Raw genomic sequence first — 17,551 nt, 5'->3', positions numbered from 1 at the left:
GTGACTACACGAAGACCCTGCACTCTGGACCAACAAAGTCTACAGTCATTAACGTGATCCATGTGACAGCCTCGATCGATCAGCTGACTACTCTGCATTACTGACCACTATACTGTGGATGTAGTGTGGAAGAAGATAATCAAAGACGGAAGACCTAAACATATATGTACATATCATGTGGTCTGTTGTCACTTTGACTATGGCAGACCATCATGGGTGTGGCTGTGTGTGGATAGATCATCATGGCTGTGGCTGTGTGTGGATAGATCATCATGGCTGTGGCTGTGTGTGTGGATAGATCATCATGGCTGTGGCTGTGTGTGTGGATAGAGATCATCCTGGGTGTGGCTGTGTGTGGATAGATCATCCTGGGTGTGGCTGTGTGTGGATAGATCATCATAGGTGTGGCTGTGTGTGGATAGATCATCATGGCTGTGGCTGTGTGTGGATAGATCATCATGGGTGTGGCTTTGTGGGGATAGATCATCATGACTGTGGCTGTGTGTGGATAGATCATCATGGCTGTGGCTGTGTGTGGATAGATCATCATGGGTGTGGCTGTGTGTGGATAGATCATCATGGCTGTGGCTGTGTGTGGATAGATCATCATGGCTGTGGCTGTGTGTGGATAGATCATCATGGCTGTGGCTGTGTGTGGATAGATAATCATGGGTGTGGCTGTATGTGGATAGATCATCCTGTGTATGGCTGTGTGTGTGGATAGATCATCCTGGGGGTGGCTGTGTGTGGATAGATCATCCTGGGTGTGGCTGTGTGGGGATAGATCATCATGGATGTGGCTGTGTGTGGATAGATCATCATGGGTGTGGCTGTGTGTGGATAGATCATCCTGGGTGTGGCTGTGTGTGGATAGATCATCATGGATGTGGCTGTGTGGATAGATCATCATAGGTGTGGCTGTGTGTGTGGATAGATCATCCTGGGTGTGGCTGTGTGGGGATAGATAATCCTGGGTGTGGCTGTGTGTGGATAGATCATCCTGGGTGTGGCTGTGTGGGGATAGATAATCCTGGGTGTGGCTGTGTGTGGATAGATAATCATGGGTGTGGCTTTGTGGGGATAGATCATCATGACTGTGGCTGTGTGTGGATAGATCATCATGGGTGTGGCTGTGTGTGTGGATAGATCATCCTGGGTGTGGCTGTGTGTGGATAGATCATCATGGGTGTGGCTGTGTGCCGCCTTTGGGAGACTCCGTGAGAGCGTCTGGGAGCGGAGACGACAGCTCTACCACTAAGCTGAAGGTCTACTGTGCAGTGATCCTTACCACCCTCCTTTACGCCAGCGAGACCTGGACTGTCTACAGCAGACACGCCAAACAGCTCAACCTGAGCTGTCTCTGCAGATTCCTCCACATCAGGTGGCAGGACAAAGTCTCCGGCACGAAAGTCCTGGAACGAGCTGACCTCTGCAGCGTCTAAACCCTTCTGCAGAATGTCCAAGCCAAGTGGGCTGGACATGTGGTCAGAATGTCAGACAACCGACTGTCTAATCAGCTGTTGTGTCAGGGCAAGCGATCAGTTGGAGGACAGAAGAAACGCTACCAAGACTGCCTCAAAGCATCCCTCAAAGTCCTGGGCGTCGACATCAACACGTGGGTGACACTTGCTCTGGACCGTCCAGCTTGGCAACGCATAATCACCACAGGAGCCCGTGCAGCTGAAGCAAGGCGCATCACCGACGTGCACCGAAAGCGTGCTGTGCGCAAGGCCCGAGCAGCATCCACTGCCACAACATCACCCACTCACTTGTGTCCCACATGTGGGCGAGACTTCAGGGCCCGACTGGCCTCACCAGTCACCTCTGGACCCACAGCCACCGATCTTCCATCTGACTCTTGAAGCCATGGTCATCTTCAAATCCGAAGGACGAACATCATCACATCACTTTTTTGACGAACATCACCACATCACTTTTTTTTGCAATAATTGCAAAGTGGCTTGAGCATTGGAAGGAGTTATATAAAATCCCATTATTATTTTCATTATTTATATTATTTTTATTATTATTATCATCATCATCATCATCATTGATGTAAATGTGATACAGACTGCTTGGGTGAGCGAAGTGTACACATGGGGTATATTCCAGCCAGGAGGGGTGTGAAATGGTCCAGGCTGGTTTAAACCCGGGGTAGAAAGTAGCTTAGGCTACTTCTTACCCGGGGTAAGAACCAGCCAGGGATATAGTTCGGCCTGTTACACCGGGAGACATAAATTGGGAGTCTCTTGTTCATCGTACAGAGGTCCACTATTGATCAGAACCACGGTTCCCACACACTCTCTAGGGTGACCTTGTCGAGGGTCTACTCTGCTGCAGGACAGTCTTGGGCCTGCTGAAAGCACCGGCCAGAATGTTGACCTGGTCTGTGAGTGATGGCCGTGAAACCAGCAGAGGATGGCTGTGACACCAGTAGAGGATGGCCGTGACACCAGCATGGAGAGGTTCATCAAGTGTCTTCCCATCCCTTTTAGTTCACCAAATACAACTGTCGTGTTGGCCGTGAACAACCAGATGGTCTTGCTGGAGGCCTCATCCATGATCTGGAGAAGAGCCCAGCAAACTGCTGAGCTCCAGATCTTGCTCTCCTCCAAGGACCTAGTACCCGACAATCGAGTGTGCTCTAAAGTGGGGAAGAGGCTGAGGCAAGACAGCGCTGAAAGCTTACAGACTTGTCAAGTCAACAGTCAGCCAAAAGATATCAGTGCTGAAGGCACCAACTGGCCTGGGAGAAGACGGGCCCTGCGGAAGTCTTTGTATCACGTTAGCCGCGAAATCTGGCCAACAGAGCGAACTGATAGGCTGAACTTGCACCAGTTTGATATGGTGCAGTGTATGAATAATACAATATATATATATATATATATATATATATATATATATATATATATATATATATATATGTGCGAGTGTGTGTGTGTGTGTGTGTGTGTGTGTGTGTGTGTGTGTGTGTGTATCCTTTTAACACTATCTACAGAGTCAATGGACCAGACTTGCAGGTTTTTCTGATCTTGTTTTGAAATGATCAGTTCGGCTGACAACTTGGGTTATGCTTGCGTTGGCATTTAATTGATCAACAACATAAACTGTCATTTCTATTCATGTCTAAGTCGGTCAAGATAATCAGATATGCAATTTGATACCAACCAAGCTTTAATTTTTGTGCTTTTCTTTTTTCTACACTCTTATTTCCCCGTGTGAAAGCTGGTGGTAACACACAGTGCTGGCTGGCTTGTAAAGTTGTTCTTTTGGGTCTCTCTGAAAGAAGCAACATTTAGTAACCGTTTATATTTGAATATTGTGTGTTAGTTACCTTATCTATATTTTGTTTGTAAATGAAGAGACATCTGTAAGATCTCAGCAAGCCCCAGGAAATATTTGTCTTTACTTTCTCAAACACACACACACACATACGCGCTTGCTTGCTTGCTTACAATAACATACATGTATAATTATATTCATTACATGCTTTTCAGGGACACATAAAGCATCACTCGGTGTAATAACACACGTGCGCGCGCGTGCGCTCTCTCTCTCTCTCTCTCTCTCTCTCTCTCTCTCAATCAGACACACACAGAGAGCTGTGTGCCATGTCATGGCACTGACTCACATTGCGTGTCTCATAGGCCAGCAGAGTTCCACAGAGCAGCATCAGGGCCTGGATGCCGTAGAGAGTACCCAGAAAGTACATCTCTTGCTCCGACACACAGAACTCTACAGACAGCTTTTCCGTCACATCAGCCTCTCGGTCCTGCCTCACCAACACAATGATGCCATAGTCATCAGGGTGTACATGGGGATTTTCCATGTGCAATAGTCATCAGGGTGTACATGACTATTTTCCATATGCAATAGTCATCAGGGTGTACATAGGGATTTTCCATATGCAATACAATCAGCAGTGGTTAACCATTTTCGTCATGATGCAACATAATGTTAATTCAAACGATAAAACCCTATTAGTGGAGTGCAGTTCGCTTTTTAGATGATGTAATACAGTCAGAGGGGTGAACATGGGTTTTGTAAATGATGCAATACAGTCAGAGGGGTGAACATGGGTTTTGTACATGATGCAATTCAGTCAGAGGGGTGAACATGGGTTTTGTAAATGATGCAATTCAGTCAGAGGGGTGAACATGGGTTTTGTAAATGATGCAATACAGTCAGAGGGGTGAACATGGGTTTTGTAAATGATGCAAATCAGTCAGAGGGGTGAACATGGGTTTTGTAAATGATGCAATACAGAGGGGTAAACATGGGTTTTGTAAATGATGCAATACAGTCAGAGGGGTGAACATGGGTTTTGTAAATGATGTAATACAGTCAGAGGGGTGAACATGGGTTTTGTAAATGATGCAATTCAGTCAGAGGGGTGAGCATGGGTTTTGTAAATGATGTAATACAGTCAGAGGGGTGAACATGGGTTTGTACATGATGCAATTCAGTCAGAGGGGTGAACATGGGTTTTGCACATGATGCAATACAGTCAGAGGGGTGAACATGGGTTTTGTACATGATGCAATACAGTCAGAGGGGTGAACATGGGTTTTGTAAATGATGCAATAGAGTCAGAAGGGTGAACATAGGTTTTGTAAATGATGCAAATCAGTCAGAGGGGTGAACATGGGTTTTGTAAATGATGTAATACAGTCAGAGGGGTGAACATGGGTTTTGTAAATGATGTAATACAGAGGGGTAAACATGGGTTTTGTAAATGATGCAATACTGTCAGAGGGGTGAACATGGGTTTTGTAAATGATGTAATACAGTCAGAGGGGTGAACATGGGTTTTGTACATGATGCAATTCAGTCAGAGGGGTGAACATGGGTTTTGTACATGATGCAATTCAATCAGAGGGGTGAACATGGGTTTTGTAAATGATGTAATACAGTCAGAGGGTGAACATGGGTTTTGTAAATGATGTAATACAGTCAGAGGGGTGAACATGGGTTTTGTAAATGATGCAATATAGTCAGAGGGGTGAACATGGGTTTTGTAAATGATGTAATACAGTCAGAGGGGTGAACATGGGTTTTGTAAATGATGTAATACAGTCAGAGGGGTGAACATGGGTTTTGTACATGATGCAATTCAATCAGAGGGGTGAACATGGGTTTTGTAAATGATGTAATACAGTCAGAGGGGTGAACATGGGTTTTGTAAATGATGCAATACTGTCAGATGGGTGAACATGGGTTTTGTACATGATGTAATACAGTCAGAGGGGTGAACATGGGTTTTGTAAATGATGCAATACAGTCAGAGGGGTGAACATGGGTTTTGTAAATGATGCAATACAGTCAGAGGGGTGAACATGGGTTTTGTAAATGATGCAATACAGTCAGAGGGGTGAACATGGGTTTGTAAATGATGCAATACAGTTAGAGGGGTGAACATGGGTTTGTAAATGATGTAATACAGTCAGAGGGGTGAACATGGGTTTTGTAAATGATGTAATTCAGTCAGAGGGGTGAACATGGGTTTTGTAAATGATGCAATACTGTCAGAGGGGTGAACATGGGTTTTGTAAATGATGCAATACTGTCAGAGGGGTGAACATGGGTTTTGTAAATGATGCAATACTGTCAGAGGGGTGAACATGGGTTTTGTAAATGATGCAATACTGTCAGAGGGGTGAATATGGGTTTTGTAAATGATGCAATACTGTCAGAGGGGTGAACATGGGTTTTGTAAATGATGCAATACTGTCAGATGGGTGAACATGGGTTTTGTACATGATGTAATACAGTCAGAGGGGTGAACATGGGTTTTGTAAATGATGCAATACTGTCAGAGGGGTGAACCTGGGTTTTGTAAATGATGCAATACTGTCAGAGGGGTGAACATGGGTTTTGTAAATGATGCAATACTGTCAGATGGGTGAACCTGGGTTTTGTAAATGATGCAATACTGTCAGAGGGGTGAACATGGGTTTTGTAAATGATGCAATACTGTCAGAGGGGTGAACATGGGTTTTGTACATGATGCAATACTGTCAGAGGGGTGAACATGGGTTTTGTAAATGATGCAATACAGTGAGAGGGGTGAACATGGGTTTTGTAAATGATGCAGAAGCAGCGGGGCATGCGTGGGTCTTCAACACAATTTGTGGGATTCACATGGGTCTTTGAATGATGCAACACAATTAGCGAGGAGCAAATGGGTCTTTTAAATGATGCAACATGATCGTCGGGGTAAATGGCTATTTGAAAACACCTCGTTCCATTCAACTGACCCTTCTTTAGCTAAGAAGAAGCTAGTTACAGCTTTCCTTGACACAACTATGTGGTAGTTCACAGCCATTCAAATGTTTGTTATGATACTGGTAGTATGTGTGCACTTGTGTGTTGATGTCCATCTAGGCATGAATTATCCTTCATGTCTACAAAGGTCGGAGATACCCTTCATGTCTGTCTACCAAGGGTTGTCCTTCATGTCTGTCTATCAAGGCCTGAATTGTCCTTCATGTCTGTCTACCAAGGCCTGAATTGTCCTTCATGTCTGTCTACCAAGGCCTGAGATGTCCTTCATGTCTGTCTATCAAGGCTTGAATTGTCCTTCATGTCTGTCTACCAAGGCCTGAATTGTCTTTCATGTCTGTCTACCAAGGCCTGAATTGTCCTTCATGTCTGTCTACCATGGCCTGAGATGTCCTTCATGTCTGTCTATCAAGGCTTGAATTGTCCTTCATGTCTGTCTACCAAGGCCTGAATTGTCCTTCATGACTGTCTACCATGGCCTGAACTGTCCTTCATGTCTGTCTACCAAGGCCTGAGATGTCCTTCATGTCTGTCTATCAAGGCCTAAGATGTCCTTCATGTCTGTCTATCAAGGGTTGTCCTTCATTTCTGTCTATCAAGGGTTGTCCTTCACGTCTGTCTATCAAGGCCTTAATTGTCTTTCATGTCCGTCTATCAAGGTTGACCTTCATGTCTGTCTATCAAGGCCTGAGATTTCCTTCATGTCTGTCTATCAAGGGTTGTCCTTCATTTCTGTCTATCAAGGGTTGTCCTTCACGTCTGTCTATCAAGGCCTTAATTGTCTTCATGTCGTCTATCAAGGGTTGACCTTCATGTCTGTCTATCAAGGCCTGAGATGTCCTTCATGTCTGACTACCAAGGCCTGGATTGTCCTTCATGTCTGTCTATCAAGGCGTTGTCCTTCATGTCTGACTATCCATGGCCTGAATTGTCCGTTCTTGGCTGTCAAGCCAAGGGTTGTCCTTCATGTCTGTCTATCAAGGCCTGAGATGACCTTCATGTCTGTATATCAAGGCGATTGTCCTTCATGTCTGTCTATCAAGGCCAGGAACTGTCCTTCATTCAGTCTATCAAGGGTTGTCCTTCATGTCTGTCTATCAAGGCCTGAGATGACCTTCATGTCTGTATATCAAGGGTTGTCCTTCATGACTGTCTACCAAGGCCTGAATTGTCCTTCATGGCTGTCTACCAAGGCCTGAATTGTCCTTCATGTCTGTCTACCAAGGCCTGAATTGTCCTTCATGTCTGTCTACCAAGGCCTGAATTGTCCTTCATGTCTGTCTACCATGGCCTGAACTGTCCTTCATGTCTGTCTACCAAGGCCTAAGATGTCCTTCATGTCTGTCTACCATGGCATGAATTGTCCTTCATGTCTGTCTACCATGGCCTAAGATGTCCTTCATGTCTGTCTACCATGGCCTGAATTGTCCTTCATGTCTGTCTACCATGGCCTGAGATGTCCTTCATGTCTGTCTACCATGGCCTGAACTGTCCTTCATGTCTGTCTACCAAGGCCTGAATTGTCCTTCATGTCTGTCTACCATGGCCTGAACTGTCCTTCATGTCTGTCTACCAAGGCCTAAGATGTCCTTCATGTCTGTCTACCATGGCCTAAGATGTCCTTCATGTCTATCTACCATGGCCTGAGATGTCCTTCATGTCTGTCTACCATGGCCTGAATTGTCCTTCATGTCTGTCTACCATGGCCTAAGATGTCCTTCATGTCTGTCTACCATCGCCTGAGATGTCCTTCATGTCTATCTACCATGGCCTGAGATGTCCTTCATGTCTGTCTACCATGGCCTGAATTGTCCTTCATGTCTGTCTACCATGGCCTAAGATGTCCTTCATGTCTGTCTACCATCGTCTGAGATGTCCTTCATGTCTGTCTACCATGGCCTGAACTGTCCTTCATGTCTGTCTATCAAGGGTTGTCCTTCATGTCTGTCTACCAAGGCCTGAATTGTCCTTCATGTCTGTCTACCAAGGCCTAAGATATCCTTCATGTCTGTCTACCATGGCCTAAGATGTCCTTCATGTCTATCTACCATGGCCTGAGATGTCCTTCTTGTCTGTCTACCAAGGCCTGAACTGTCCTTCATGTCTGTCTACCAAGGCCTGAATTGTCCTTCATGTCTGTCTATCATGGCCTGAACTGTCCTTCATGTCTGTCTACCAAGGCCTAAGATGTCCTTCATGTCTGTCTACCATGGCCTAAGATGTCCTTCATGTCTATCTACCATGGCCTGAGATGTCCTTCATGTCTGTCTACCAAGGCCTGAATTGTCCTTCATGCCTGTCTACCAAGGCCTGAATTGTCCTTCATGTCTGTCTACCATGGCCTGAACTGTCCTTCATGTCTGTCTACCATGGCCTGAACTGTCCATGTCTGTGTACCAAGGCCTGAATTGTCCTTCATGTCTGTATATCAAGGGTTGTCCTTCATGTCTGTCTATCAAGGCCTGAGATGACCTTCATGTCTGTCTATCAAGGGTTGTCCTTCATGTCTGTCTATCAAGGCCTGAGATGACCTTCATGTCTGTCTATCAAGGGTTGTCCTTCATGTCTGTATATCAACGGTTGTCCTTCATGTCTGTCTATCAAGGGTTGTCCTTCATGACTGTCTATCAAGGCCTGAACTGTCCTTCATGTCTGTCTATCAAGGGTTGTCCTTCATGTCTGTATATCAAGGCCTGAATTGTCTTTCATGTCCGTCTATCAAGGTTGACCTTCATGTCTGTTGATCAAGGCCTGAGATGTCCTTCATGTCTGTCTATCAAGGCTTGAATTGTCCTTCATGTCTGTCTACCAAGGCTTGAATTGTCCTTCATGTCTGTCTACGAAGGCCTGAATTGTCCTTCATGTCTGTCTACCATGGCCTGAGATGTCCTTCATGTCTGTCTATCAAGGCTTGAATTGTCCTTCATGTCTGTCTACCAAGGCCTGAATTGTCCTTCATGGCTGTCTACCATGGCCTGAATTGTCCTTCATGTCTGTCTACCAAGGCCTGAGATATCCTTCATGTCTGTCTACTAAGGCCTGAGATGTCCTTCATGTCTGTCTACCAAGGCCTGATATGTCTTTCATGTCTGTCTATCAAGGCCTGAATTGTCCTTCATGTCTGTCTACCAAGGCCTGAATTGTCCTTCATGTCTGTCTACCATGGCCTAAGATGTCCTTCATGTCTGTCTACCATCGCCTGAGATGTCCTACATGTCTATCTACCATGGCCTGAGATGTCCTTCATGTCTGTCTACCATGGCATGAATTGTCCTTCATGTCTGTCTACCATGGCCTAAGATGTCCTTCATGTCTGTCTACCATCGCCTGAGATGTCCTTCATGTCTGTCTACCATGGCCTGAACTGTCCTTCATGTCTGTCTACCAAGGCCTGAATTGTCCTTCATGTCTGTCTACCATGGCCTGAACTGTCCTTCATGTCTGTCTACCAAGGCCTAAGATATCCTTCATGTCTGTCTACCATGGCCTAAGATGTCCTTCATGTCTATCTACCATGGCCTGAGATGTCCTTCTTGTCTGTCTACCAAGGCCTGAACTGTCCTTCATGTCTGTCTACCAAGGCCTGAATTGTCCTTCATGTCTGTCTATCATGGCCTGAACTGTCCTTCATGTCTGTCTACCAAGGCCTAAGATGTCCTTCATGTCTGTCTACCATGGCCTAAGATGTCCTTCATGTCTATCTACCATGGCCTGAGATGTCCTTCATGTCTGTCTACCAAGGCCTGAATTGTCCTTCATGTCTGTCTACCAAGGCCTGAATTGTCCTTCATGTCTGTCTACCATGGCCTGAACTGTCCTTCATGTCTGTCTACCATGGCCTGAACTGTCCATGTCTGTGTACCAAGGCCTGAATTGTCCTTCATGTCTGTATATCAAGGGTTGTCCTTCATGTCTGTCTATCAAGGCCTGAGATGACCTTCATGTCTGTCTATCAAGGGTTGTCCTTCATGTCTGTCTATCAAGGCCTGAGATGACCTTCATGTCTGTCTATCAAGGGTTGTCCTTCATGTCTGTATATCAAGGGTTGTCCTTCATGTCTGTCTATCAAGGGTTGTCCTTCATGACTGTCTATCAAGGCCTGAACTGTCCTTCATGTCTGTCTATCAAGGGTTGTCCTTCATGTCTGTATATCAAGGCCTGAATTGTCTTTCATGTCCGTCTATCAAGGTTGACCTTCATGTCTGTTGATCAAGGCCTGAGATGTCCTTCATGTCTGTCTATCAAGGCTTGAATTGTCCTTCATGTCTGTCTACCAAGGCTTGAATTGTCCTTCATGTCTGTCTACGAAGGCTTGAATTGTCCTTCATGTCTGTCTACCATGGCCTGAGATGTCCTTCATGTCTGTCTATCAAGGCTTGAATTGTCCTTCATGTCTGTCTACCAAGGCCTGAATTGTCCTTCATGGCTGTCTACCATGGCCTGAATTGTCCTTCATGTCTGTCTACCAAGGCCTGAGATGTCCTTCATGTCTGTCTACCAAGGCCTGAGATGTCCTTCATGTCTGTCTACCAAGGCCTGAATTGTCCTTCATGTCTGTCTATCAAGGCCTGAATTGTCCTTCATGTCTGTCTACCAAGGCCTGAATTGTCCTTCATGTCTGTCTACCAAGGCCTGAATTGTCCTTCATGTCTGTCTGCCAAGGCCTGAATTGTCCTTCATGTCTGTCTACCAAGGCCTAAGATGTCCTTCATGTCTGTCTACCATGGCCTGAACTGTCCTTCATGTCTGTCTACCATGGCCTGAACTGTCCTTCATGTCTGTCTACCAAGGCCTAAGATGTCCTTCATGTCTGTCTACCATGGCCTGAATTGTCCTTCATGTCTGTCTACCATGGCCTAAGATGTCCTTCATGTCTGTCTACCATGGCCTGAGATGTCCTTCATGTCTGTCTACCATGGCCTGAACTCTCCTTCATGTCTGTCTACCAAGGCCTGAATTGTCCTTCATGTCTGTCTACCATGGCCTGAACTGTCCTTCATGTCTGTCTACCATGGCCTAAGATGTCCTTCATGTCTATCTACCATGGTCTGAGATGTCCTTCATGTCTGTCTACCAAGGCCTGAATTGTCCTTCATGTCTGTCTACCAAGGCCTGAATTGTCCTTCATGTCTGTCTACCATGGCCTGAACTGTCCTTCATGTCTGTCTACCATGGCCTGAACTGTCCATGTCTGTCTACCAAGGCCTGAATTGTCCTTCATGTCTGTATATCAAGGGTTGTCCTTCATGTCTGTCTATCAAGGCCTGAGATGACCTTCATGTCTGTATATCAAGGGTTGTCCTTCATGACTGTCTATCAAGGCCTGAACTGTCCTTCATATCTGTCTATCAAGGGTTGTCCTTCATGTCTGTCTATCAAGGCCTGAGATGACCTTCATGTCTGTATATCAAGGGTTGTCCTTCATGACTGTCTATCAAGGCCTGAACTGTCCTTCATGTCTGTCTATCAAGGGTTGTCCTTCATGTCTGTATATCAAGGCCTGAATTGTCTTTCATGTCCGTCTATCAAGGTTGACCTTCATGTCTGTCTATCAAGGCCTGAGATGTCCTTCATGTCTGTCTATCAAGGGTTGTCCTTCATTTCTGTCTATCAAGGGTTGTCCTTCACGTCTGTCTATCAAGGCCTTAATTGTCTTTCATGTCCGTCTATCAAGGTTGACCTTCATGTCTTTCTATCAAGGCCTGAATTGTCCTTCATGTCTGTCTACCAAGGCCTGGATTGTCTTTCATGTCTGTCTATCAAGGGTTGTCCTTCATGTCTGACTATCAAGGCCTGAATTGTCTTTCTTGGCTGTCTACCAAGGGTTGTCCTTCATGTCTGTCTATCAAGGCCTGAGATGTCCTTCATGTCTGTCTATCAAGGCCTGAGATGTCCTTCATGTCTGTCTACCAAGGCCTGAGATGTCCTTCATGTCTGTCTACTAAGGCCTGAGATGTCCTTCATGTCTGTCTACTAAGGCCTGATATGTCTTTCATGTCTGTCTATCAAGGCCTGAATTGTCCTTCATGTCTGTCTACCAAGGCCTGAGATGTCCTTCATGTCTGTCTATCAAGGCCTGAATTGTCCTTCATGTCTGTCTACCAAGGCCTGAGATGTCCTTCATGTCTGTCTATCAAGGCCTGAATTGTCCTTCATGTCTGTCTACTAAGGCCTGAATTATCCTTCATGTCTGTCAAAGCCCGCATTTGTTCTCCATGAAGATGAAACTGGAAAAGTTAACTTTGCAAAGGAGCCTCTTCCCTCACCCAATCTGTCCAGCACATATCTACACGTCACACACGCGTACCACAGCCATACTGACCTCTGACACAGTGACGGTGGAGACATCAATATACACTGGGTCAGTCAAAAACCAGATGACCAGCACTCCCATGTTGACCACGACCAGCAAACCCACTATCACCAGCAATTGTCCGTCTGACACAATCTGCCACGGCACACACACACACACACACACACACGCACACACACACACACACGCGCACACACACACACACACACACACACACACACACACACACACACACACACACACGCACGCACGCACGCACGCACATACACATGAAGTTTGTTCGTAACTGTTCCACAAAGGTTCCTGTCTGTTTTTCTTTGCTTTTAAACATATCATGAGCCCGGAAAGCGAAAGATCTTCGCCGCGTTGTGTATGCGTGCTCAGTTAACTGTGCGAACCCTAGACTGGAAGGCACGCAAATCTGTTTATTCAGATTTTCTTTTGTGTTTATCATGCACAAAATGGTGAAGCCTTTGCACAAAGCGTTCTGTGAATAAAAATCAGCAGCCTCCACCGTCCTCTTTTCAAGAGTATGTTCCCGCACAAAATTCGACATCACAACCGAGTTTCTGTCCCTTGACTTGCGCAATCCATAGTGTTGATATTGCCATGAATGGTTTTAAGCATGAAGGAAACGCGTTGGTGGGCGTTTTTCTTTGTAGCTTGTTTTTACTGATAACAAAATGTGTGCGTCTTTCTCTGTTACTGATAACAATGTGTACTGCCTGTCGTATGGTAAAGAGAAGAGATGACAAAACCGCCTACCTGTGTCTACACTGTAATGAATATGAGGGACGTTGCCAACCTGTGCCTACACTGTAGTGAATATGAGGGACGTTGCCAACCTGTGTCTACACTGTAGTGAATGTGAGGGACGTTAACTACATGTGTCTACACTGTAATGAATATGAGGGACGTTCACTGTAATGAATATGAGGGACGTTGCCAACCTGTGTCTACACTGTAATGAATATGAGGGACGTTGCCAACCTGTGTCTACACTGTAATGAATATGAGGGACGTTCACTGTAATGAATATGAGGGACGTTACCTACCTGTGTCTACACTGTAATGAATATGAGGGACGTTGCCAACCTGTGTCTACACTGTAATGAATATGAGGGACGTTGCCAACCTGTGTCTACACTGTAGTGAATATGAGGGACGTTAACTGCAAGTGTCTACACTGTAATGAATATGAGGAACGTTACCTACCTGTGTCTACACTGTAATGAATATGAGGGACGTTCACTGTAATGAATATGAGGGACGTTGCCAACCTGTGTCTACACTGTAATGAATATGAGGGACGTTACCTACCTGTGTCTACACTGTAATGAATATGAGGGACGTTAACTATAATGAATATGAGGGACGTTGCCAACCTGTGTCTACACTGTAATGAATATGAGGGACGCTACCTACCTGTGTCTACACTGTAATGAATATGAGGGACGTTAACTATAATGAATATGAGGGACGTTACCTACCTGTGTCTACACTGTAATGAATATGAGGGACGCTACCTACCTGTGTCTACACTGTAATGAATATGAGGGACGTTAACTATAATGAATATGAGGGACGCTACCTACCTGTGTCTACACTGTAATGAATATGAGGGACGCTACCTACCTGTGTCTACACTGTAATGAATATGAGGGACGCTACCTACCTGTGTCTACACTGTAATGAATATGAAGGACGTTACCTACCTGTGTCTACACTGTAATGAATATGAGGGACGCTACCTACCTGTGTCTACACTGTAATGAATATGAGGGACGCTACCTACCTGTGTCTACACTGTAATGAATATGAGGGACGCTACCTACCTGTGTCTACACTGTAATGAATATGAGGGACGCTACCTACCTGTGTCTACACTGTAATGAATATGAGGAACGTTACCTACCTGTGTCTACACTGTAATGAATATAAGGGACGTTCACTGTAATGAATATGAGGGACGCTACCTACCTGTGTCTACACTGTAATGAATATGAGGGACGCTACCTACCTGTGTCTACACTGTAATGAATATGAGGGACGTTAACTATAATGAATATGAGGGACGCTACCTACCTGTGTCTACACTGTAATGAATATGAGGGACGCTACCTACCTGTGTCTACACTGTAATGAATATGAGGGACGCTACCTACCTGTGTCTACACTGTAATGAATATGAGGGACGTTACCTACCTGTGTCTACACTGTAATGAATATGAGGGACGCTACCTACCTGTGTCTACACTGTAATGAATATGAGGGACGCTACCTACCTGTGTCTACACTGTAATGAATATGAGGGACGCTACCTACCTGTGTCTACACTGTAATGAATATGAGGGACGCTACCTACCTGTGTCTACACTGTAATGAATATGAGGAACGTTACCTACCTGTGTCTACACTGTAATGAATATAAGGGACGTTCACTGTAATGAATATGAGGGACGCTACCTACCTGTGTCTACACTGTAATGAATATGAGGGACGCTACCTACCTGCCTTCTCTGTAGTTGGGCACAGATGAGGTGCTGATGCTGCTCACCTCTGCCTGTAGTCGGGTGGTGGAACCTACCTTTCTTTTCATTTTTTTGTTGCTGAAGATGCGATGCACTCTCCAGGTCTTGGCGAACAAGGCACCGAAGGCCAGGGAAATGCCCATCACCAACAGGGCTGTGTTGAGCTGCACACCACAACATCTTCTTGTCGTACAGTCAGCAACGACAGACATGACAACAACGCCATCCAATACCACAATCAGCAGCAGCAGTGCTCGCATCAGCAGAAAAAAGCAGGAAAGTCAAAAACACACTGAAGAAAAAATAAAACTATTAAATAATAAAATGGTTATCACAAAGCAGTCTTAATTCGCGTTTCCACGAGTGAGCTTGCATCTGTGTGTGTGTGTGTGTGTGTGTGTGTGTGTGTGTGTGTGTGTGTGCATGCGCGCACGCACATGTGTATGTTAATCAGTAATGATAAATGTCAGGTCAGGTTATTAGATCTGCTACTGGTAACCTGTAATCCAGTACAACCTGTTCAGGGTCGGGTTGCCGACGACTAAACCGGCACTCCCACCACTCCCTTCTGGGACTGGTGAGGCGGGTGGCTAGACACCCTTATGGAGATCCATAAAAGGGCGTCGGCTCAGGAGAGCCACCGACGGCCATCTAGCTCCACCGTGCTGTGTGCATGCCACACGCAGTTGGCCCCCGGGGTGTGTCTACCCATGCATGCGAAGTCTGGATCCGGCAGAATCTGCGGAAGAAACCTATCGGTTCAACGGAGAGGAAGGCGGTTACAGCAACGCACTGTGGAGTGCAGAGAGCAAGATGAGACACCGAAAGGATATCTTGGTCATCCACTGCATCCGTGCTCATCCTCCAGTCGTCTCGACTTAGTCTTGCCACTGGAAATTGGTGGACCCGGACGAGAGAGTGAGGTCGACGTTGCGCAACTCCTCTTCACTTTAAACAAACTCATCGCGCAAGTCATCAGTCATCCAAAATGACCTTTCAAGCTCCCTGACAATGATATGCCTGTCTTTGTCTGCCCCAACTGTCAGCGAACATTTCGTGCGCAGATTGGACTATTCAGCCATCTGCGCACTCACAGATAGACTCATGAGCATCCTTCCCCCCACCCCACCACCACCCTCCCCCCATCCCCCATCTGGATGACAACGATGGTCATCATCGATCTCGATGGACACACCACACAATGATAAAATAATAATAACGTACATTTATATAGCGCCCTTTCTCTCTGAGCTCAGTGCGCTTTACATGAAAAGAAAATGTATTACAAGTTACATAAAACATTCATGACCACTCTTTCTCAAAACCCCTACCTCCCTTCCCCCTCCTCCCCCCCCTCCCCCCCCCCCCCCCCCCCCCCCACACACATTCTCCCTTTCCCACTCTTCATACATCCAAAGTGAGCTGACATGGGTATTATTGGAGAACAAGGAAGCTGAGAGTGCTTATAGATAGGTTTTTAAAAAATGAGTTTTTAGTGATGAGCGAAAAGCAAAAATAGAATCAGATGCACGGATATGACGAGGAAGGTTGTTCCAGATGTGAGGAGCATCAAAGAAGAAGGAAGGTTCACCATAGGTTCTTGTATTGGCATGAGGAAGTTTCAAAAGGTAAAGGTCAGAGGAAGAGCGGAGATTTCTTGCGAGAGTGTAAACACTGACAAGGTCAGAAAGATATGTAGGTCCTGCAGAGTGGAAAACAGAATAGCAGAGACGCGCAACTTTGTATTCAATTCTCGCTTCAATGGGGAGCAAATGTCGAGTGCGGAGGTGAGGAGAAATGTGATCAGAATGTGGGACTCTGAAAGTCAGACGGACAGCATTGTTTTGAAGTTTTTAAATTCGCTGAAGAATATTATATGGAGAAGAGAATTACAGTAGTCGATTCGTGACAGCACAAAAGCAGAAATAAGAGTTATAGTAGAATGGTACTGACGGATAGAGTTGATACGACGAAGTTCACAATTGACTATGCGTATCAGATTTACTACCTGAGCATGCATGCTGAGGTTTAGAATGACTCCAAAGTTCCTTGCTGATTCAGAAAACAACTGTGGCATGCATCACCAACCACAACAGAGGCAGGAAAAGAAGTAGATGTGGACATTTGTCACATCTCATGACGAATCGAGTTGTGCATGCTTAATCCCCTCCTTGTTCACCCACCCCATCTAGCCAGAGAGCAGTGTGGGCTGTGCTGATTGCACGTAATTTTCGAGTCTCAGTCTCAGTTCAGGCTGTCACTGAACTGAGATCAGCCTCTTCTTTGCTGGGCAGGACAGGAATCAAGGCTTTTCGCCCGCGACTGTCAAAGGAGGCAGTTGTGCCTGTTTGGTGTTCTTCAGGGCTGTTTGCCCGGGTTCTGCGCTCAGAAGTGAGGGGATCATTTTCCTCCGAGTGGCTTCGAA

The 17,551-nt window shown here is 45.7% G+C and overlaps 1 pseudogene across 1 annotated transcript in view; it reads right to left on the bottom strand.

Annotated features, from left to right (window-relative positions):
* LOC143283194 (gamma-aminobutyric acid type B receptor subunit 1-like) overlaps positions 1 to 17,551 on the bottom strand; it is a 140,340-nt pseudogene that overhangs the window by 9,024 nt on the left and 113,765 nt on the right. The window contains exons 13-15 of the transcript XR_013055372.1: positions 15,183 to 15,290; positions 12,605 to 12,730; positions 3,632 to 3,772 (exon numbers count right to left, since the gene is read on the bottom strand). The product of XR_013055372.1 is annotated as a gamma-aminobutyric acid type B receptor subunit 1-like (transcript). The remainder of the gene's footprint in view (positions 1 to 3,631; positions 3,773 to 12,604; positions 12,731 to 15,182; positions 15,291 to 17,551) is intronic.

The sequence above is a fragment of the Babylonia areolata genome, chromosome 6, assembly GCF_041734735.1.
Source record: "Babylonia areolata isolate BAREFJ2019XMU chromosome 6, ASM4173473v1, whole genome shotgun sequence".
Lineage (NCBI taxonomy): Eukaryota > Metazoa > Mollusca > Gastropoda > Neogastropoda > Buccinidae > Babylonia > Babylonia areolata.
This window is presented reverse-complemented; position numbering and strand designations above follow the sequence as displayed.